The sequence below is a fragment of the Dermacentor albipictus genome, chromosome 2, assembly GCF_038994185.2.
Source record: "Dermacentor albipictus isolate Rhodes 1998 colony chromosome 2, USDA_Dalb.pri_finalv2, whole genome shotgun sequence".
Lineage (NCBI taxonomy): Eukaryota > Metazoa > Arthropoda > Arachnida > Ixodida > Ixodidae > Dermacentor > Dermacentor albipictus.
The window spans coordinates 147,987,012-148,011,483 of record NC_091822.1 but is presented as its reverse complement, the minus strand read 5'-3'; the positions used below and the strand labels follow the sequence as shown (position 1 = coordinate 148,011,483).

General features: G+C 45.5%; 1 protein-coding gene across 4 annotated transcripts in view; it reads right to left on the bottom strand.

The window, feature by feature from the left end:
- Positions 1-24,472, bottom strand: part of LOC135899795 (endothelin-converting enzyme 2-like) — a 46,785-nt gene that overhangs the window by 18,435 nt on the left and 3,878 nt on the right. The window contains exons 3-5 of one of the 4 annotated variants that reach the window (XM_070534086.1): positions 21,424-21,516; positions 11,404-11,510; positions 66-684 (exon numbers count right to left, since the gene is read on the bottom strand). The gene's annotated coding sequence lies outside the window, so the exon portion shown is untranslated. The remainder of the gene's footprint in view (positions 1-65; positions 685-11,403; positions 11,511-21,423; positions 21,517-24,472) is intronic. The other 3 variants (XM_070534087.1, XM_070534088.1, XM_065429132.2) reach the window with 3 other exon arrangements.

Below are 24,472 nucleotides of genomic sequence, written 5' to 3'. Positions count from 1 at the left end.
ATGAACCATACTAAACCGTTTTCTTAACGCATACGTGATTATTTAAGCCTTGGCACGGGAGTTACCCTAAACATCCAGCATTTCCCCGATGTACAGTAGCGGACAGATTAATATGCACCACTGCAAAGGCAGCCGGAGCTGCTGCGAGGGCGGCGTTGCTGTCCCGCTTCGCGCGTTCACGACGAGAGTACCCCGAGTTGCGCCAAACTTCTCCTCCGCACCCTCGCTCTCGCGCTGGAGCTTGTCATGCTTGATAAATTTGTAGTGCCGCGTTCAGCTGCTCTGCTGCTGACGGTCGGAACGAAGGGGGCGCGTGAATCCGGGTGGAAGTACGCCATCTAGGTCAGTCTTCCGTGATCTCAATTTCCACCCTCAAGGTGCCGTTTTCACACATTCTCTTCAAAAAATCCTCCGTGATCTTGAGGTCTTCTGCATCTGGTTGACCAGCCATCACTACCGTTGACCTCCACACGTTCGTTGATCTCCCATTTGACATCTGTATCGTGTAGGTCAGGGCAGTGGAAATTGGGCTCAGTGCGGTCACCTTAAGATTCACCTCACTATTGTAGTTCCCCTCTCTTGTTAACTCAAACAGGAACACTTCCTCGTTCCTGACGAGCAGCACCGTACTTGTGGAGCAACGACGGCTGCATACGTCATCAAAGAAGATCGCTTGCGGTTCATCTGCAAAGGTTGATCAGAGAAATATAAAAAGAATTTCTAAGAGAGAGCATTTGGGTAGAACTGGAATCACGCAACACGTCATGGCCTAGTTGCTACACCTATCGCTGCTTTATAGCTCGTCTGGGAGCACGAGTGTCGCTCCGCGCAATTGCTTAGTCACTTATTTATGCTTTTTATAAACCTTTTATATATCTTGCGCGCTTTTTAACATCGAGAAAAGACAGTCTTGCAGCTATCCACAGGAAAACAAACTACACGGTATTCGTCAAGAGCCTCTACAACATCTCCATAAAAGAATATGTGTTTAAAGGAGTGCGCCAAGGTTCCTCTATTAATAATGGTTAATTACCTAGGCTGATAGCAAGCATACTCTGAGTTGTTCAAGAAAGCATGAACCATACTTAACCGTTTTCTTAACACATACGTGATTATTTTAAGCCTTGGCACGGGAGTTACCCTAGCATCCAGCATTTCCCCGATGTACAGTAGCGGACAGATTAATATGGACCACTGCAAAGGCAGCCGGAGCTGCTGCGAGGCCGGCGTTGCTATCCCGCTTCGCGCGTTCACGACGAGAGTACCCCGAGTTGCGCCAAACTTCTCCACCGCACCCTCGCTCTAGCGCTGGAGCTTTTCATGCTTGATAAATTTGTAGTGCCGCGTTCAGCTGCTCTGCTGCTGACGGTCGGAACGAAGGGGCGCGTGAATAGCCAATAGTTCAGCACTTTGAGCTGTTGCGCAGTAGCGGATGGCCGCAGGCCATCAAACCGCCGCTCTGTGAAGGAACCAGAACCCATTTTTTTTTTAAAGCGAAAGGTTTTCTGGCCGCGAACTTGCGATTTCGCCGTGGCGGTGCTCCGAGGAGGCACATAAGGTCACAACGCGCGCCACGCCGCGGATATTACTCTCTCTCTCACTCCCTAGTCACTACTGCGCATGCGCCACTAGTAGCACCGAGCCACAGATGCTCTGCCGCTGCGCAGCGCCGCGCCTTAGCGTAGCCGCCGTTTGGTATGACGTCACACGCGTTCCTCGTCGTTGCCCTCGCCTCCGCTCGCTTCGCCAGCTGCGTCGCATGCCTGATAACATGTAGGAGGATTGCGAAGGAGAGTTCGCGTGCGCCGCAACCATATTTGAGGCGGCAGTATGGACGGCGACAATTCTGATAGGCAGGAGGAGGCCTGGAATCGACGTCGGAACGAGATGAAGAGGAAACTAGTCGCCCAGGAAACAGACGAACAGCGCGCCGAACGACTGGCTAAACGCCGCAACATAGCTAGACAACCAGACTAACCTAGACTTGCAATCAAGATTAACCACGGCTAACCATGATATGCCTTAGCTTTCGCTACGTATATCCTGGCATAGCCGAGCTAAGCAACTGACCATTTTGTCGGTGATTTGCAGTCGCGGACAATGAAACGAAGCATGGCTCCGGGTAAAAAACGCGGACCAGTGCCGACTGGTGAAAACGGCGCCTGGTGTCGAGACGTCTGTTCTTGCATGCGCATCCCTTTTAGCTAGCAGCCTCTCCAAGCCTCTAGCAACGGCTTAGCGCTATTTAATCGTAGGGAGCAGCGCGAGATGACACCGCTATTAGCGGTGAGAATTTGGAGTGGCGCCCTCCCGCGAGTGACGTCACGGCCAGGACGCCGCTCGCTCCTGCTCGCTCGGCTGCCGCGCGCACTCGTTCCCTACGCGCATGCTTGGGTTTTTTTGCGGCTCGAGCCGTGCTTACAGAGGGATATTTCGGATTATTTCAGCTGCCATCCTGAACCGCAGTTTCTACTTGAAAACCGCGTGAATCAAGACAATTTGCGACTTGCATATCGCAAGCTATGTAGCGCTGAAGGGGTCGATTGTCCCTACGATGCATATATGCGCCCTGTCTGTCCATAAATGTTGATTAAAAAGAATGTCTGCAAGCTCAACACTCGGAGTTATGTATTATGCTCCTCTAAACACTTAATATTCGCTCAGTACTTAGCTGTGAGAGACATAGCATTTTACATGAAAGGAAACCATGATATTTGGTGTCAATATTATAAAATCGTGTTAGAAGGAAGCTTTCATCATGATTCTTATTACTCTGGTGGCTACTGTATTAAGGCCTGAAAGGAAGAGTTAGGCGCGTATTTTTTTGTGAAAAGGTTTGGTACTACTTTCACCGTTCTCTGAAACAGGCAGCCAGAAACGCATTGGCTGTTAACGGCGCATCATGTATTGTGTATATATATATATATATATATATATATATATATATATATATATATATATATATATATATATATACAATACATGATGCGCCGTTAACAGCCAATGCGTTTCTGGCTGCCTGTTTCAGAGAACGGTGAAAGTAGTACCAAACCTTTTCACAAAAAAATACGCGCCTACCTCTTCCTTTCAGGCCTTAATACAGTAGCCACCAGAGTAATAAGAATCATGATGAAAGCTTCCTTCTAACACGATTTTATAATATTGACACCAAATATCATGGTTTCCTTTCATGTAAAATGCTATGTCTCTCACAGCTAAGTACTGATATATATATATATATATATATATATATATATATATATATATATAGAGAGAGAGAGAGAGAGAGAGAGAGTTAACGAATATCGTAACAGCCATCACATGAAAGAAAAATTCGTGGTAATTATCGAAAACCAATCAACCGTAAGCGATGAAATGCATCATAGTGGCCTTCGCTAGCTTTTATTGACGACCTGGCACACCCCACCCGCAACGGAAGCAACCGACTCTCATTGTGGCGAGGCACGCATTGTTCGCGAAACCGAGCTGTTTACTTCAACTTCCAATTGAAACCATGAAGTAGCTCTTTACAGCGCCAATTACAATGCCTATAGCATACTCGAGGAATTACAGCGCAGCTTAGGCTCCCTTGAAATGGAAAATTCAAACACATTATTCTGCCTCGCCATGTTTCGATCCTGCATTGTTTAATTATACAAACTGAAAACTATTCCCTTCGTACGTACGTACGTACGTACAATAAAACTTCGCATACCTGCCTCAGAGAGAAGACACCACAAGCCTTACACGAATTCACTTGACTTTGGCCTCCACTGGCGAACAATGATATCTTCAATATCTGCCACACTACTAATGAATGAGGCTTTGGTTTGTTGCTTGCTGCACCGAAATGGTACAAAAGGCATATTTCACTCAAATATTTGGCCCGAGCAACCTGTGTGAGTTCTCCAAAGAGGTTCATGCAAGAAGCACCAGTAAATTGCTCAAGTGAGCTGAGCGTGTAGCATGGCAAGGCAATAAATATTGGCACATTCCTTTCCGTGCGCTGCAAATAGCTGTAAGCCTCAATCAGCTTTGCTTGAAATTACCCGCACTTAAGTTTAACCAGTGCAGTACGACCTTATGAGAAGCAGTTAAAAATGCAAGTGGTGCTGGCAGAATCTAAACTGCAGTGTTAGTTAAGTCATCGTAGTATACTGCCGAGCGTTTCTGTGAAGAAATAGAACAATTAGATATTGTACCATGAACTACTCGTCGTCAGCAAACATGTTTTAGTGGTTTAGAATAAAGATAAATGTTTGTACAAGTCATATATCTCGAGCGTTTGATTGTGACAAGCATGTTGGACCACGGTGAATATGGAATCCTAACTGGATTCTTATGTGCTGCGCTTTTGTGTCTATACTTTTATTATTCACGTGAGCTACCGCTGTGAAGTGTAGATCCGCGCATGAGAAACCCGTAATGGGCTGATCTGAGCTCCCTCGAGTGGCACCATAAAAAATTATGGCATTTTACGTGCCAAAACAACTTTCTGATTATGAGGCATGCCGTATAGTGGAGGACTCCGGAAATTTCGACCACCTGGGGTCCTTTAGCGTGCACCTAAATCTAAGTACACAGTGGTTTTCGCATTTCACCTCCATCGAAATACGGCCACCGTGGCCGGTATTCGATCCCTCGATCTGATGCTCAGCAGCCCAACACCATAGCCACAGGGCAACCACGGCGCGTGAGTGGTTGAGAAATATGTTGTCGTCTAGGAAATAAGCTCCTTGATTAAATTTTCGCGAAAGATGACTTCGTAAAAGATATATTTGAGAGGCTCGCCATAAGTATATAAGCGTAGAGAACGGGAGTGAACAAACGGAAACACTGCAGAAGGCGCCCGGCAACCGCCCGAACTGCAGCAGACGACAGGCGCGAGTCCATGGAGCGCGAGTCCGTGCCCTGACGTCACGCGAGCGCCGCTCGCAGCGCCCCTCTAGCCCGTTCTGCGCACTAATAGCCCCAACGTCTGATGCGCTGCCGGATGGGGATGTCGGGGGTGCGACTGTTGTCTGGGCCCAGCTCACGCTGCAGCTGACGGCTGCCACCTCAAGAGGAAGCTTCAGCTCGTGCGCGACTCTTATTATTATTATTATTATTATTATTATTATTATTATTATTATTATTATTATTATTATTATTATTATTATTATTATTATTATTATTATTATTATTATGGGGTTTTACGTGCCAAAACCACTTTCTGATTATGAGGTACGCCGTAGAGTGGGACTCCGGAAATTTTGACCCCCTGGGGTTCTTTAATGTGCACCTAAATCTAAGTACACGGGTGTTTTCGCATTTCGCCCCCATCAAATGCGGCCGCCGTGGCCTGAGTTCTACAAATTCTACTAATAACTCTCCCCTGCTATTCCTAGATCCTATGCCATATTCCCCCACTGACTTGTCTCCAGCCTGCTTCTTGCCTACCCTGGCATTGAGGTCACCCATCAGTATGGTGTATCTTGTATTGACTTTACCCATCGCCGACTCCACGTCTTCATAAAAGCTTTTGACTTCCTGGTCATCATGATTGGATGTAGGGGCATACACCTGTACGACCTTTAATTTGTACCTCTTATTAAGGTTTACAAGACCTGCCACCCTCTCGTTAATGCTATAGAATTCCTGTATGTTACCAGCTATATCCCTATTAATCAGGAATCCGACTCCTACTTCTCGTCTCTCCGCTAAGTCCCGGTAGCACAGGACGGGCCCGCTTTTTAGCACTGTATATGCTTCTTTTGTCCCCCTAACCTCACTGAGCCCTATTATATCCCATTTACTACCCTCTAATTCCTCCAATAACACTGCTAGACTCGCCTCACTAGAAAACGTTTTAACGTTAAACGTTGCCAGGTTCAGATTCCAAATGGCGGCCTGTGCGGAGCCAGGGATTCTTAGCACCCTCTGCTGCATCACAGATCTGACCGCAGCCGTGATCAGTTGCTTCGTGGTTGTTGGGGACTCAGGGCCGGGGTTTGATTCTTGTATTCATATAGGAGGTTGTGGCCAAATACTGCACCAGGGTGGCCAATCCTGCTCCGGTAAGAGAGTGCGTTACCGGTTTTGGTCACCGGGATCAGGCCGCACTCCAGTCCTGTTTATGGAATTTTCTCATCACGCGGTTTTTTTTTTTCGGTGGAAAATTCCGCGGCACCGGGATTCGAACCACGGTCCTCTTGCACGCGAGGTGGATACTCTACCCCTTCGTTACCGCACGAGTTGTACGCCTCATTCAACCCATAGTGGTGCGTTCTTCGATCAGTAAAGGTGGATCAATCTGAGCTCGGTAAAACCGCACAGGTGCGCTCAACTGGAGAAACCAGGTAGTTTATAACCTGCACATGAGTGGCCATACATAATAGGGGAGAATGTTTTTTTTTTTGTTAAGAGGGTCCCCATGCGGACGGTCTTGGCGAAGATATGCAATTCCCTCGTATAGTGATAATATAAAAGAAAAGAAATATATAAAGGGGAGGAAAAGAAAGAAAATAAAAAAAGGAAGAGAATAGGGGATTTGAACTCGTCACCCTTAGATTTTGCCCGGAGAGATAGCTCAGTTGGTCGGTCCGTCAGGCCCCAGGTTACATTAAAGCGCCATAGCTCCTGTCCAAAGCCTCATACTTACGTGGAAAGAGACTGATATTGTCCGCGATGGTCGATTTTGGTTTGGTTGGAAGGTAGAAAAACCTGAGTGGGCCGTAGATCGTTCACATATTTGTGCCGGAAAAACACCGATTCACAGAGGAAGAGACGGACCAGGAAGCTCAGTAGCAAGTATGCGACCAGTATGGTGAGCAACGTGAAAACAAAATACGTCAAGCGGGAACTCAGAGAGGCTGACATAATCTCATAGGCGGCGGCAACGGGAAAGAACCCTGCTATGAGTAACCACTTAGAAGGAAAACAAGTGACAGCAGGGAGGAAACAATTGATGATAACTGAAGGGGAATCTCTTTCATTTTCTTATTTAATCTCTTAAACAAGTGGTTGGAAGGCATACTTTCTTGGAAAAAATAGCCGCCCGTCGATGAAAGGGAACTCGAGTGGCTCTAGAGACTAGGAAAAGCTTAAGCAGGTGCGCGCGCGGCTCGCTTAGCGTTGGAAGCTAGCCCGAGTAACTATCCCAACGACTGCTGCTCACGAGAGCGAAATACCTTTGTGTAATTATAATAACCCTAATAAGAGTACTTTCGAATGGCCCAGAGGGCTGTACTACGAGTGCTATGACTGATAATTTATATATATATATATATATAAACGAGAAGAAAGGGGGTTAACCGAGGGACCCGATAATTATTAGTCATATAATGTTGCCTTCAGTTGCCTTCACCCGAAAAGATCACGTTCTCTTGACGCCTGCGGCAAAAAATACGTTCCACGTCCACCGCCAAGGTCTGTGAGTGGGGGCGCTGGCTAACACTCCCAGGGTTCTACTAGTACACATAAATACCCAAGAAAGTGGATGGGGAAACGCCGACGCGGTAGCTCAATTGGTAGAGCATCGCACGCGACATGCGAAGGTTGTGGGTTCGGTTCCCACCTGCGGCAAGTTGTTTTTTCATCCACTTTAATTTCCATTAATTTATCATTACTTTATTTCATTTATTAAGCACATGCAATTTCCCCTATGTTGTACTTGGTGTCAGTGTTTGTTGGCTTCTCATTATATGACTACATATATATATATAATCTCATTTATAGGATCGAATGCGACCGCTGTTGCTTTGTTTCTGCGTGTAGTAGTTAAGAGAACTAGTTTTAAAAAAAGGAAAGGGAAATGACTGAATCATCATTGCAGCGCCGTGGTTCTAAAGCGCAGCCGCGGTAGAGAAACGGAAGGAGATATAAACGTGCGTGGCCATGGTACGCACGCGAAAAACTGCCTCAATAAATTTAGAGACTTGAGAATAAGTTTCGTTAACAGCCGATAACATGGTAATCAGCATTCGAATACGAGAAGAGAAATTATTGAAACATGGAAAATTCCCTTGAATTAAGTGTGGTTTGCGAGAGAAATGCTTGGAAGTATTGAAAAATTTTAGAAGATGAGGGATTATAAGATAGTCTCTTAATAGTATGGATAGTAATAATTCGTTCTAGAAAATACGTTACCGTGTCTCGCTGGTCGCCAGTGGTCGTAAACTTGGATTCATCCCTGATTACAAGGTTTTCCTATTGTGACAGAGTCCACCCGTTATGTTCTTGCGCAAAACCGAGCCTCTTTGCTCTATTTGTGACCCTAAGTAATGACGTTTGGGCGGCTGATCTGCTCCTTAGACCGGCTTCATTGAGCCGCCACGTCGCGTAGACCTCGAAGCCTTCACCTTCAAACTTTGTCGTAGCTTGTTACGGATGGCCGGCGGAGGCTGCCGATCTTCGGGTAACCACGACGGAAAGGCGCCACCATGGCTGCTCCAACGACTCGCTTCGAAAGGACGAAATCTGCCTGGCCCGCTGCTATGACTCACTTTGTTAGGACTACAATGCTCGAATAAACAGTACTTCGACGCTGGCAGGTCTGCGGCGACAACCTGCTTTGTGACGTCAAGAATGCGCCACGTCAACATGGGGACGGTACCCAGATGGCTATTTGTAGCCGCAGTCGGCGGAGGAAGTATTGTTAGTGTGTATGCCGTCACCGTCAAGGTTTGGTTGGAGAGGGGGAATTCCTGGAAGGATATGCTTGGCGGTGCCCTCTCACGCAGCTTAGAAGTCGTCGGTCAATGGACAGACGCGGCGGCCATTGTCTGTGGAGTCGACTGTGGGATAAAGAGGCGCCTGCTAGGGTCCAGCACCGTGTCTGCGAGAACCCACTCTACTCGACGTGGTCAGTGCGACCTGTGCGGAAGTGAGTGCGTCGGCCCTTTCCCTCAAAGGCGGCTCGGCTACGATGTCGTTGGACACTCCGAATTGGCAGTGAACTGCCATTTTCCCTCACTTAGGGATCTAGGGATGATAGCGTGTACTTAAGGAGCCGTTGTCGGCTCCTCAGGGTGCATTCCTCTTTCAGTCATGTTAGACTGATGAACTGTAACGTTCTCATGTAGATACTGCAAATAAATCCCCAACTCCTCGTTCTCGTGGTGGAGCAGTCCTTCCCTTCAACAACGTCCTCAGCGTAGATTAGTTGGACGACGGCGTGGACCAGCTACCATCTATTTCATGCCCGGCTCCAACCATCACAACTGGCTGGCAGCGGTGAGACGGACTTTGCGACGCGGTGCTGTGTCTGCGGTGAGTGCTTGGTTCTTGCTTTGAATCTCTAGGCTTCATTTTGTGGTTGTTCTGTTTAAAACAGAAGGGAAGCTAGATTGTTGATTGTTAGCTAGGTTGTGTTTTCCAAGGTAGGTTTAGCGAGCAGGGCCAAGGCAGTAAAGCAGCAATCATGGAGTTAAGGACACTGCTGAGAGACGAATTGCTGATTGTTGGTGAGGAACTGGACCTAGAGGTACGCAAGGAAACGCTAAAACCGGAATTATTGCTGCTGATTTCCGAAAAGACCAGTGAGGAGGACATGTAAACGCGGTTGTAACTTCTTAAGGAAAGAGAGAAACGGGACAAAGAGAGATAAGAACGGGACAGAGAGAGAACGAGGAATGCGAGAAAGATCGCGAGTTAAGAAAAATGCAACTTGAACTTGAAAGCAAACGTTTGGAATTGTCTCAAGGAAGTGAAGGGGCTCTAGGACGAGCAAGTGAGCCAGAATTATACCGCGTGGACAGGCTGTTAAAGCCATTTGAGGTCGGGAATGACATAGGCTTGTTCCTAGGAAATTTTGAAAGGACTTGCAAAAAGATGAACTTCGGCCCGAGTTCATGGCCACAGCTGTTACTGTCTATGTTGCCGTGTGAGGCTGCGGAGGTAATCGCCAGACTCAGTGCGCATGATGAATATGATTGTGTGGAAGTTAAGGCTAGTCTTTTGAAAAAGTACCGCCTTTCTGCCGAAGCCTTTCGGCAGAGGTTTAGAAGCACAGGCAAGAAGGATAGCGAGGGATATCCGGAGTTTGCATAGAGCTTAAAAGGCAACCTAGTGGAGTGAATTAAAAGCGCGGAAGCGTACGAGAGCCTAGACATGATAATTGAATGCATGTGTCTAGAGTAGTTTTACAGAGGCATCCCACAATCTGTGAAGCTGCGGGAGCAAGACAGAGGAAATGCAAACACTGTGGAAAGGGCAGCTGAATTAGCCGAAGAGTACGCACAGCGTAGAAAGCTGAACGCCGAGGACGGAAATTGGGGTGGCCGAAATGGACCACGGGAACAATTTCCATTCAAAAAAGGGTTCACAGACTAGAAGACCGGAGCCTGTAGACGTGGAGGAAAAGCCCTCAGAAAAGAGCATGGAGAAATCAAACAAATCTTTCGAATTCGAAACAAATTCGAATCAAATTCGTATCTTTTAGACCAATCCGCTGCTGTAAGTGCTACAAACTCGGACATATCACTGTAAACGGACATATCACTGTAAATTTTTCTTTCGACGTCACTGCTGCAGTATATTGACACGTGGACTTGTTTATTTCTAACGAGTGGGCACTTTTCACTGCCATACAAATGTTATCGCTCAGCGCGGGACACACCCGCATGTATGGGAAGTTTCTAGAATGTTATCGATGGTTCTGTGGTCACCAAAGCTTGTGTAATTTGATTACATGTGCGACGCGAATTGTGCAGAACTTTTTGGAAGACACGCGGGCACCGCCGATGACTCTGCAACTTTCGATGACTCGTGTATAGAAGCACACGTACTTGACCGGCAGATCAGTATTCGATGACTGCCGACTGTGTTCGCTGCTATTACTGTGCTTTGAGTGTAACTTGCTTTTGTGGGCACAAGTGCGCCCAATAAGAATTTAGTTTTGTCATACAGAGTATTGCAGCTGTATTATTCACCGTCACGACAACCGTGACAATGTCACTAAATACTTTCCGAGTACACGCCGTGGTGGCTCAGTGGCTATGGTGTTGGGCTGCTGAGCACGAGGTCGCGGGATCGAATCCCGGCCACGGCGGCCGCATTTCGATGGGGGGCGAAACGCGAAAACACCTGTGTGCTTAGATTTAGGTGCACCTTAAAGAACCCCAGGGGGTCGAAATTTCCGGAGTCCCCCGCTACGGCGTGCCTCATAATCAGAAAGTGGTTTTGGCACGTAAAACCCCATAATTTATATTTTACTTTTTGAGTAAAGGATAAAATCAATGTATCACGCTTCCGTATTCTGACTGGCCCCTGTGCACGGTAGTTCCATACGGCTGTTACGGCTATCTGCACACTACAAAGGCAAGTTTTCATGTCGATGTTACGGCGACATTCAGTGCAAGTAATGACCTATGATTATTACATTGGAATACACTTCGCACTTCCCTTCTTGGTATACTGACTTACCTGCGAGATGGTAATAAGGGCAGCCATGCGCGCTCACCAGGTGCCCCGCCATGTCCGTGACCCTTGCGATGTAACCGCAAGTTCTCCGATGGACGCATCGAAGAATACTACAGGAAGATAAAAGAAATTACATTCATCAACATCTTTCAGGTTGTACCAAGATTCGAACTAGTTTTACAGCGAAGTTCTCGAATACCTTCAACGCCTGCTCCAAACATTTCTCAGAAATATAGATAACTCCTGAAGGTTAGATTTGGAGACAAGAGGATATATTGTTACACGAAGGACGAGTCAGTAAGACGAGCAACTATTTACACGTTACAATTACAAAAGTGGTTGCAGCGCTGAGCGGTTAGATTCGCCGCGCGAGCCTAGCTCGATCTTCTCGTTTCTCTAGTGATGGCACCCACGCGCCTCGTTCAAACAATCAAATGCCACTCGCGTGTAGCATAATCCCCCGGCGACAGAAGCGATGTCCCGGAGCGTCTAAATGTCATCACTGGGAGACTTATACTGCTTCAGTCGTGTGACGTGCACGATGTCACTGGACTGAGAAGCAGATGGCGCGTAAGGGGCGATCTCGTATGTGACAGGAGTCACGGCACGACGCACTCGGTATGGGCCTGTGTAACGAGACAACAGTTTTTCTGACAGGCCGACCTGACGTGACGGAGACCATAGAAGCACCAAAGAACCAGGCGGGAAGTATACGTCTCGGCATCGTCGGTCGTTCAAACGCCTTTGACTCTCTTGCGATTTCAGAAGGCGCTTCCGGACAATTTGCCTTGCGTGGGCACAGCGGGCGATAACATCAAGTGCATATTGACTGGTCCGTGCCGCATGAACAGGGAGGGTGGTGTCGAGGGGCAGTGCTGGTTGTCGGCCGAACAGAAGGGAAAATGGGGAATAACCGGCAGCATCCTGGCGCGAGGAATTGTAAGCAAATGTGACAAAGGGTAGAGCGAGGTCCCAGTCAGGGTGGTCTGAAGAGACATATTTCGCGAACGTCTGTGAGAATGCGATTGAGACGCTCCGTGAGGCCATTTGTTTGCGGATGGTATGACGTGGATAGCTTGTGCCCCGTGGCACAGGACTGCAGGATGTCCGCGCTAACTTAATAAAAATAAAATCAAAATAATCAAAAATCAAATAAAATCAAATCAAATCAAATAAAATCAAATCAAATCAAATCAAATCAAATCATATTTTATTCTCCAGCAAGTACCTGGATGGTCTGGATGATAAGAATGTCCGGCCACCGTCTGTGAGAAGTTGTCGTGGAGCTCCATGTAATAAAATTACGTGGCGTAGAAGAAACTCGGCGACATCTGTGGTGCAGCTTGTCGGAAGCGCTCGGGTGATGGCTTATAGAGCGTGGCCTAATTCGTGGCCACAGCGATCCACCTGTGCCAAGAGGTAGAAAGAGGAAAAGGGCCAAGTAAATCCAAACCAACCCGAAAGAATGGTTCCTCATAGAATGTCGAGTGGTTGAAGCTACGCAGCAGGGAGCGTCGATGGTGTTTTGCGTTGCTGGCATTTCTCACACACAGCTACGTATCTTCGAACAGAGCTAGCTAGCCCTGGCTAAAACAAGCGTCGGCGGATCCGGTCGTAGGTACGTGACCCATTCGGGTGACCGGAAGTGAGGAGGTCGTGAAGTTCGTGGAGAACAGCCGATCGAAGGTGTCTAAGGATCACAAGGCGTAATGCAGGGCCGTCGGGGTGAAGGTTGTGGCGGTAGAGTACGCCATCTTGAAGTGTGAATAAGCGAAGGTGCCGGCAGCAAGTGACAATTCCAGGTGGTCAATGATGAAACGCAAGGACGGGTCACGGCGCTGCTCGTCGGTGACATGGAGCAGTGGAAAAACACAGAGAACACAGGCGTCAGCGTCAGTGTCAGACGTAGAAGGCGCGTCTTCAACTGGGTAGCGAGAGAGGCAATCGGCGTCCTGGTGTTGGTGTCCCGACTTGTAAGTAACTGTGTGGGCATACTCTTGTAGTCGGAGGGCCCAACCATCGAGCCGGCCAGTAGGGTACTTGAGCGACAAAAGCCAACAGAGAGCATGATGGCCTGGGATCATTGAGAAGGACTTGCCATATAAATATGGACGGAACTTTGAAACAGCCCAGACAAGAGCAAGACATTCGCGCTCGGTAATCGAATAGTTGCATTGGTTGTTAGGAAATTATTGAATATAGCTTGACCTTTCTGACTAGCATGTTTGGCAGCTTTCTATGAAACTCCTACTATGTTTCCTCCATGATTTGGAGGGAGGGGGTGGTGGCGGGGCGAGGAAGTGCTGCGATTTGTTATTTTGAACAAGACAATAACGCCATGCTATCACTTAGGCACATTAAACGTTTTTAATGTGTAGGTTAGCTATGTGTTTTAAAAATATTTACTAAATGCTTCTTGTACTTGTTCACTCCCTAATTCGATACGTTCTACGGAGCGTGTATTTGGCTTTCCCTGTCGCCTCGGAGACCTATGCAAAGCAAGCAGGTTTAGTTTCATTCATGTACATATGCGTATTGTGTAGGATGTACGAGCAGTGTTTCGTCTACGTAGATTATTTACAACCTTTGTACAAAAAGGATCATTCAAATTATACGCAATTTCACACAGCTTCTATCCAAGATGTGTTTCTTGCAATCGTAAACATACTGACACTGGGTTGAACATTGATAGAATTGTAGGGTATACACTCTTAGACAACATTACACCCACACAACAATAACCGTCACCTGTCTTGTCCGCATTTCTTTTAACGCTTTGAGCTCAGTACTTCGAAGTCACGAACGGCATGCCGGTCATGAGCATGACAGAGCATTCTCGACAGGAAAGCAGCCACCGCAACGTTTTCAAGAGAGGAAACGCAAGCAAGACAGATGATTATTATTGTGTGGCAACGTACGATTCAAAGGAGGTACATTTGTTTAATTGTTTAAGAATATATTAAGTTCGATGTATGTCCAAACTTAAACGATCGCAGGCTAATTGGACATGTTGCAAGTAACTCAACCCTCCTGTCTCCGCCTATCTTTAGCGATATACAAGTTATGTTGTTAGTTACACCGTTGTTCTCTGCGAACGGAAAAATCACGTTCTTCGACCTTGGTTACAAGGGGACACGGTATGTGTAATTGCAGGCAAACATTAATGACTGTAGGTTAATAGCGGCTTTTGCAATATACCAGTTATTCAAGTGCTCCCCAGTGTTATGATTGTGTTTAATGAGCAGCGCAATACCCACCCCGCTCTACTGCAATAACAAATTACACCGAGTGTTATCAAGAGAAAATAGTGGAGAACGCTATGGAGAAACTGTATACACTTCTAAGTGCTTGTGGACGAAATACTGTCTTTGCGAAAAATTCCTAAAGGTGTGCCAGAAAGTGTCTCAGCGCCGGAGTCAGCCGTGTTTCCTAAACACGTGAGACCATTCTACGCAACATCTAATATATATTTGGCGGAAATAGGGGGCATGTTAGGTCTGATGTGTGGCCAAATTATAACTTTGGTGCCTTAATGAGCAGAGTTGAAGATATCTGCTGAACCCATGTTGTCATTTGGGTTTATGCGTTATACGTTGTTCGTAGTACCGTGTCATCTGTAAACTAAACTAGACATCTCTCAAATATTCAGCTAAAATTAGGGAAAATTAATTGGTTATGTGTAAGAAAAGTTGAGAACGTGTGGTCTTTCATGATTTAAAATTCAGTAGAGATGGCCGGCTGGGTGCACGAAAGTGGTAACCGTTGCCTTCGCTACATTTATATTACTCTACAACCAGTGACAAATGTAGTACGGGAGTTCAAAGGCCGCAAGCATAATGAACAAAGGGCGCAATTTTTCATTTTTGCTTCATCTAGTCATTCGTCGAGAGATTCGGGAAACAAGAGGTTATGGCCACCGAGAATCGACACTATATCGTGCAACCTATGACGATGAGCAAAACCAGCCAAGCGTGGACAAATCAGCGGATCTCTTAGGCATGTAGGGCCCTCTGGGCCGTACTTTTCGGTGGCAACGTAGCCTAGCAGCCTGCGAGATTATCTTACTGAGCTATGCCGAATGCTCGGCTGCGGTAGTCGGAAGTACAAATCCCCCCGTCTTTTTTTTTTTACATTTGCAGGCTTGGAGTGACACCTGACACCGGCGAAAGATGCCGAGATCGAGCGGGGCTATACTAATCCAGGTACAACCAAATTAGGAAGGCAACCACTAAGCTAAACAAAGACACTCTCTCACCAGAACAGCAATTGGCCTCCCTGGTGCAGCTTTGGCAGCAACCTCCCTAATGATATCTTCAATTAACCAATGGCCCTCAGTCCCCAGCGGCTGCGGAGCATCTTATCAAGGCGGCGGTCAGACTTGTAACGCTGCAGAGGGCGGTAATATTCTCTGGGTCCGGACAGGCTGCCAATGGAAACTGACCCTGCAACGTTTAACACCCGAACCCTCTCGAGTGATGCTAGCTTAGCAGGATTATTTGCGGAACTATCAAACATTCTTTGGTATATTATCGGTCTTAGTGAGATTAGAACTGGTGAGGCTTACACATTGCTGAATAACGGCCATGTCCTCTGCTATAGAGGTCTCCCGGATAAGAAGGAATACGGGGTAGGATTCCTAATCCATAAGGACATAGCGGGGAGCATTGACGAATTCTACAGCATTAACGAGAGGGCAGCGGTAGTCGTAATCAAACATAATACGAGGTATAGATTAAAGGTGGTACAAGCCTACGCTCCAACATCCAGTCACTACGATGAGGAAGTAGATCAGTTTTACGAAGATGTTGAATTAGCGATGAGAAAAGTGCGAGCTCGGTATACAGTAGTAATGGTTGACTTTAATTCAAAAGTTGGGAGAAAGCAGGCGGGTGAACTAGATATTGGTAACTACGGTGTCGATTCCAGAAATACTAGAGGAGAGATGCTGGTAAAATACGCAGAAAGCAATGTGCTGAGAGTAATGAACACCTTTTTCAGCAAACATAGCGACAGAAAGTGAACCTGGAAAAGCCCTAATGGTGAAACAAGAAATGAAATTGACTTCATACTTACTGCCGATCCCAGCATAGTGCTGGATGTAGAAGTGATAGGTAGGGTAAAGTGCAGTGATTATCGGTTAGTGTGGGCCGGGATTCACCTCAATTTGAAGAGAGAAAGAGCAAAATTGGTCAAAAAGAAGCAGGTCAACTATGAGGCAGTAAGGGTAAAAGCAGAGAAATTTAGGCTGGTACTTCCAAACAAATTAGCAGTCTTAGAACAGAGAGATAATGATGATGACATAGAGGTCATGAATGAAACCGTAACGAGGCTGGCTTCAGAGGCAGCTACTTAAGTGGGAGGCAAGGCAACCAGCAGGAAATAAGCTCCCCCAAGTAAAAAAGGACCTAATAAAGAAACGACAAAAAATGAGTGTCCAACTCAAGAGATAGGATAGAATTCGTGGAACTGTCAAAATTGATCAACAAAGCGAAAATAAGAGATATTCGAAATTATATAACATGAGAAAAACTGAAGAAGCCGTAAAAAATTGGCGCAGCCTGGAATCAATGAGAAGGAAACTTGGTATACGACAAACCGAGATGTATGCACTGAAAGATAAGCACGCTAATATCATCAGTAATCTCGAAGACATAGAAAAAGTGACGGAAGAATTCTATACTGACTTGTACAGTACCCAGAGGAGTCACGATACCTCAATTACAAACAGTAATGAACAGGATACAGAAAATACTCCTATAGCTATAGATGAGGTAAAAAGGGCCTTGCAAGGCATGAAACGTAAAAAAGCGGCCGGAGAGGATAGAATAACAGTCGATTTAATCAAATCGATTTGTTATATATGTTATGTGTATATGTTATATGTTATATATCTGTTATGTTAATAGTCGATTTGATAGAGGAGACATAATGCTAGGAAAACTGGCGGCTCTCTATACCAAGTGTATATAGACTGCAAGGGTCCCAGAAAATTGGAAGAATGCAAACATTATACAAATCCACAAAAGGGGAGACGTTAAAGAACTGAAAAATTATAGGCCCATTTATCTTACTCCCAGTTATATATAAAATTTTTACTAAAATAATCTCCAATAGAATAAGGGCAACACTGGAATTTAATCAACCAAGGGAACAGGCTGGCTTAAGGAAGGGATACTCTACAATGAATCACATGCATGCCATTAATCAGGTTATTCAGGAATACAGAGAGTACAATAAGCCTCTCTGCATGGTTTTCATAAATTACGAAAAAACATTTAATTAAGTAGAAATACCAGCAGTAATAGAGGCATTGCGTAATCGAGGAGCACAAAGCGCTTACGTAAATAACCTGGAAACTATCTACAGAGATTCCACAGCCCCCTTAATTCTACACAAGTAGGAAGATACCTGTAAAGAAAGGAGTCAGACAAAGAGACACAATCTCTCCAATGCTATTCACTGCGCGCTTGGAAGACGTATTCAACCTATTAAACTGGGGAAGTTTAGGAGTAAGGATCGACGGTGAATACCTCAGTAACCTTCGCTTTGCCGATGACATTGTTCTATTCAGCAACACTGCGGACGAGATTGAAGATTAATATGCAGAAGACAAAGATAATGATAAATCACCGGGCAAGGGAACAAGAGTTCAATATCGCAATTCAGCCTCTAGAGTCTGTGAAAAAGAACTTTTACCCTTGTGAACTGATCACAGGGAACCCTGACCACGAGAAGGAAATTCAGAAAAGGATATAAATGGGTTGGATCGGGGGGGGGGGGGGGGGGGGTAGGGGAGAGGCCTATGGTAGAAACCGCGAGCTCCTGACTGGGAGCTTAGCGTTATCATTGAAAAGGAAGGCATGAAATCCGTGCATTTTACCGGTGCTGACATATGACAGAATTGGAGACTGACAAAGAAGCTTGAGAACAAGCTAAGGACCACGCAAAGATCGATGGAGCGAAAAATGCTAGGCATAACTTTAAGGGACAGAATGAGCGGCTTGGATCATAGAGCAAGCGGGTATAGACGATATTGTAATAGACATTAAGAGAAAAAAATTGCGATGAGCAGGTCATGTAATGCGCAGATTAGATAACCGTTGGACCATTAGGGTGATAGAATGGATACCAAGAAAAGGGAAACGCAGCAGAGGACGGCAGAAGACTATCTGGTGCGTCGAAATTAGAAAATTTGCATGTGCTAGTTCGAACCGGCTGGCGCAGGACAGGGATAATTGGAGATTGCAGGGAGAGGCCTTCGTCCTGCAGTAGACATAAAAGAGGCTGATGATGATTATGATGATGATGATGACTTATTCATCAGAAACAACTCTAACGGGAAAGCTGACAATTGTTAAATGTGTCTCGAAGTGCTCAACCTTACTGCTTTCTGAACCCCTTCACCTTGGACGCCTCAACCGCTGCTAACCACTCCCGCTGCCTGCACGGCGGAAACTTCTAATGGAAATCTACCGTATACAAACAAGTTTGTCTGCTGCCTGCGTGCTGGCAGCACCCTAGCATGGTTCATTATATGTTCTCAAGCATTCACCCTTCCGTTCATGGTCATGAAGAGGCTAACTCCAGGAAGTGCTGGAGGCCAATTACCTTGACCGGACACGGCCATCCTGCACACTCTCCGCGCTTAACAGCACAAACCCCTACGCAGTCCACTTCTTGCGGTCCCTTCTTTCGCAGGCAATCCGTCTCCACGGCCGCTCAAATGAGTTCCTCATTAGCCAAGTCTTCCACACCATAGCAAGAGGGGGGAGGGGGGGGATGACGTTGCCCCTTCTCCTGACTTTCCAGGATGTTGTGGTCTTGCTGATGCGTGCCGCTAGGTTCTTTGCAACACCACAAGGTGGCACTCGCCTCGTGGTAAGGCTCGCTTGCGCCACGGTAGTGTTTCACAGTGTGTGCATACAGTACGTCCTGTGCTTGCTTTCATGTGCAATGAAAATGGAGGTAGTAGGTTGTAGAGGTCGCGTGCTGGACTGTGATAGTTTAAACATTACAATCGTCCATAGGCTGAAGAGAGAGCTTGTAGCTGGCGTGTCAACAGCGTGCTGCCAACGTATGCAGAAGGAGCTCGTAAACACGTGCCAGCAGACCGGCTCCAAAGCGTGGAGTCAGCGTCGAGAACACTCAGACTCAAAAGAAGCGTCGCATGGAAAAGGAACGCCTTCGCCACTTAGTGAAACGTGAAGATCGCGGCTGTATGTATGCAATGTATACATAAAATTGCAAATTAACTGACTGCCATACAAACTCATAATTCAAATAGAGTCTAACACTTCTGCCAGGTCAACCAAAGTAAACATCCCCCAAATCTTCCCTCACATCCGACAGTGCTTGAGATCCGCCAATTTCTTGTAAGACTGAAACTACCTTTTTTTTTCTCTCCGCACTTTCTGAACCATCTTGGAGCGTTTTAGCATTGCAAACGAAAGTAACATGTCAACAACGAGCACCCTCAGACCTTATTTGAGGCTCCAGTAGTGGCATTTTCTGTCACATTTCTCGGTTTGTTATTCAGCAACTAAAAAGAATGCTTAATGTTTTTTTTTTCCTCATTGTGTTAGTCTATATCAAATCACCTAATTTAACAAATCTATAAGGTGGAATCCACGATTAGTTATTTTTCTGAAGAGGTGTTGAAAATCGTGTTCATTTTATAACATGCCAGAACATAAATGCTTCTTGTGGATTTCTTACCCAGCGAGAGGAAAAGTATTTACCTCAAATTTCAATGAATTTCTTGCGGCGACTTTCCAGGCTGGCAAAGTTGAAAAATGTGCTCTCTTCATAAGCGGAGGTAAAAATATTTGATCTTTGGCCAACGTTGTGCAATGTTCACTCCTTGCATTTTTTGTTTATCTTTCACAAATTGATAGCTGTGATACCTTGTAGTAATACTTTAGAATCGGCGTTATTTGCCCGTAAGCTCTCTTGCTAAGTATTCTTAGACCCGTGGACATAGTGCCTTTTCTATTCGAGCTAACCATGAGGTGAACTTCTACGACGAAATCCGCAAAAAGCTCTTTCTACGGACACGGCGCTTCTGCATTTCTTTCGTGATGGCACCTTTTTCTCGCGATAGTAACACTCATTTATTTGTTATTGGTACTCAGGCAGAACAGTGCCATCATTTTTTGTTTTTCAAAACTAAGAGTGGCCACCAGATATGTTCGGCCGAACTCATCTGAACCCACCCTTCTCACACGTTCGCCGCCTTCAGGATCGGCGTAAGAAATAGCGCACCCAGCGTTGCGTGTTACGCCCCGGTCTACACGTCAATGTAGGGTTTGCGAATAACATCACGAACAGCAGCGCGTATCACCGTCGCGTAGGTGATGCACTACGAAGTGTAGCCACGGAACATACGTACACAACGGCGACAAGATCTTTCAAGAAAAAGAACGCAAGACGGACGCGAGCACAGTTTATAGGGTACAAAACAACATCACGTTTGCTTATTTTATACAGTTGCTTGATAAAAGCGCATTTTCATACGCATGCTACCTCTGACTCCCAGCGTTCCGGTACAAGTAACACATGGAAGCTGGTTAATCAGCCAATTCTATGTGTACTTAGAATTAGTAGTACGTGTCGCACAGTGACCACAGTGATAGCAGCAATTAAGATCTCGAGGTATCGTGTGTGTGCTGCAGAAGTACTCTTTCATATCTCTGCAAGGACACAGCAAGTGGCCTGCAAACTTATAAAGCTAGTTTATTTTATCTGACAGTTTTGCCACGTGTATAGTCGAATTGGGATAGACGTACAGATGAACAACAACCTCAATCGGTTCTAAACAAAGGTGTTTATTGGAGAGCTCCGGAATCATTTTGGCATTTTGCAGGTCTTAAAACAGCCCCTAAGGTTGCAGGTCGCTTTCATCTGTGCCCCCTAGCAAGCATCTGTGCCCCCTAGCAAGCCAGAAGTGGAGCATACAAACACGTTGAAATTGTACAAGCGAACGGGCTACCTCCAATCTGATTACGCCGTGAAATACTTTCTTACGCGAAGGGGCAGGCCACCTCGTGGTCCCTCACAGCGTCCATCGGGAGAACCGCGGGGCACCCCTGGGGCCGGTTGGAGCAAGGTGAAAGGCATCTGCATTAAAAAGTAGGCAAAATTATTAATCGTACAAGGCACGAAAATAGGAGCGATCATTTTGAAGCTGATAAATAGCTCGTCTTCACTACTGTATCGTAAAGAGGCCATAAACGACAATTTTCGAAGCCCGAAAATCCCCTTTGAATGAGTCGGGTGCCTCCAGGGATATATAGCCGAAATAGTTTTTCAAAATGACGTTACGCGCTTAGTTAAATCGTGCGCGCTATTTATTTATGTATTTATTTATTTACTGATTTGTTTGTTTGTTTCTTTGTTTCATTGTTTGTTTATTGCATACTGCAGACTGATCTGGTTCAAGCAGGACGGGCAATACAATTTACAGAATATTTCTATTGCACAAAAAGAGAACAACAACAAGAAAAGAAACATGATAGTACCGGAGGAAAGAACACAAAAGAACATAGTCATCTAGTCATACAGTGCGTCATTAGGTTCTGTTAGGCTATTCCAGTCGGACACAGAACGCAGAAAAAAGGAGAACTTATAAATGTCTGTTCTTGCAACGTAAGGGGTTAGAAAGTGTGTTTGGTAATGTCGCGTAGGTCTTGTGGCGAAAGGGGAAAGAAACTCTGCCTGATCAATAGCCATTTTACCGTTAAGAAGTAAGTCTAAAAAATTCAAACGACATTTTTTGCTTCTCGATTCAAGTAGTTCAATGATGTTAGCTTTCATGAGCTCAGAAGGAGCATCAGTATACTTAAATTTAGAATAGATAAACCTGTCAGCTTTTCGCTGAATCCTTTCTAACTTTTTAATGTTATGCTTAGTATAGGGTTCCTAAAAAATATAGCAGTATTCAAGCTTAGGGCGTATGAATGTGAAATAGCTAAGACGTTTGACCTTAGTAGGAGAATTACGAAGATTATGTCTTAAGTAACAAAGTTTGCGGAAACCTGAAGAGCAAATGTTATCAATGTGCGGATTCCAATAGAGGTTATTAGTGATTGTGACTCCTAGGTACTTGTAACTGGTAACTGGTACCAGTTTGACTCTTAGGAACTGTAACTTGCGACTCCTAGGAACTGTAACCGGTATACTTATGTCCCATTCGCCCAGCATTTCTCTGTTCCGAAGGAGCGGAGGAGCAGTTCTGCCGTCGCCGTCGCTGTGAGGTTCTGTATAAAGACCGAGGGCGATAAAATCGTCGCCGCGCGCCGTGTGCAGTATGTGTGAGAGAAAACGTACAGTCGGCGATCGTGGCTCAAACGCGCGCATGAAAGAGGGGAAGCGCACCGTCTGCGTAACGTGCAAGGCTCAGGGAAGCGGGTAGGGTGGAGTAGAGTTACTGTACATGCTGTATACATATACAGTAACTGTATATGTATATGGGTGGAGTAGAGTTACTGTATAACCGCACTGGCAACAATTTCAGTGGAAATACCACCACAGAGCTTAATTTTACGATGAACATCTTACAAAAGGACTGTATCCACACGGGAGTCAAATTCGGCAGCGATCATTACATGCTAACAATTACGCTACCATGTGCCATTTTAAGCCCGCAGTTCCACCTCAAACCTATTGTCGACTGGGACAAGTCCCGGGAAATCTGAGGCCGAAACATAACAGCAGAAATTCAGGACTGAAAAGACTGGACTTCTAAGCTCCAACGGGACGTAGCTCTTAGCGAAAAAGCGGCCCCGGTAGAACATATCCGCGATCCAGTGGACAGCAGGCTGCTCCACCTATGGGACGCCTATCAGGTTTTGGAGAAACGATAGCTCGGAAAAAAACATAATCGTAAATTGAAACGGAAAATCGCGCAAACGCTCCAGCTCATCACTGAACACGTGGCCGAGCTTTCGTCACAGTAACTAAATCGGATATGCAACCGACTTGACGGTAATCTACTTACAAAGAACTCGTGGTCTCTCCGTCGCTATATGTTAGACTCATGCTCTTCGCGCTCGGAAAATAGCAGGAAAATCATCCAAGTCCCGTTGGACGTAGATAAACAGGGTCAATGATTTGATGCTGTTCTTAAAGCCACTTAATTATTCGACCTAAAGCAGAAACCATCGCCGACCTATAAAGGAGCCCCGATTCACACTTGGAGGCCGGCATCACAGAAGCGGAGGTACTTCATTCGTAGGTACACGTTTAACGCGTACGTCCGAATAAATATAAGCACAAGCACTTACAGTAACGCAGCATCAAAATACCCTTAATATGAACATTTTCAAGCAGTAATCAAAATTTATTATGGGTAAATTTGAATCACAACGGATTACATGGTGTATAACCATATGTTGAAAGCGACAATTATATGAATAGAGGCAAATATGATCAATAAAATTAGGAAGTTCGATTTAGCACCAATAAGTACTTAAGCACTGAAGAAAAGTTTTACGCCTGTCTTATTTGTACCAGTAGTTAATTCGAAACTTTAAGCCAATTAAATTTAGTGAGATCGTGACTGCAAGAATTCTTGTCAGAAGGAAGATTAAAAGTTGCGAACGTTTGGTTTCTGATGGCACGAGAGCGTGAGTGAAATACAGATTGTTGTAAGGGAAAGTTTTTTTAGAAAGCTAAAGACATGCGGAAATTTTTATTATATGTATCCTATCATAGGGCAATACATTCTACTAACAAACCCAGAGTAGGTTCATAAATCTTGAGTGAGTAATTATTCACTAAGCTCGTTTCCCTAGCAGGCGAATGTGTTCAAGAGAAATTTTGTACGTCGCACAAGATTCATTACGATACCCTAGACGACAGTGAATTAACGTAAAATATAAAATATGCAATCCTTATACTAAGTTATGTCATGCTCGTGAGAGTGCATAGCATCCTTTCACCAGTAAAACATAGTGCATAGCATCCAACATAGCATAGCATCCTTTCACAGTGAAAGAACAGTAAAAGAACAGTACAGGTTATCAAATAACACGCCGCGATATTGAAATGAACTTCATCCAATGTGATTTCGTTT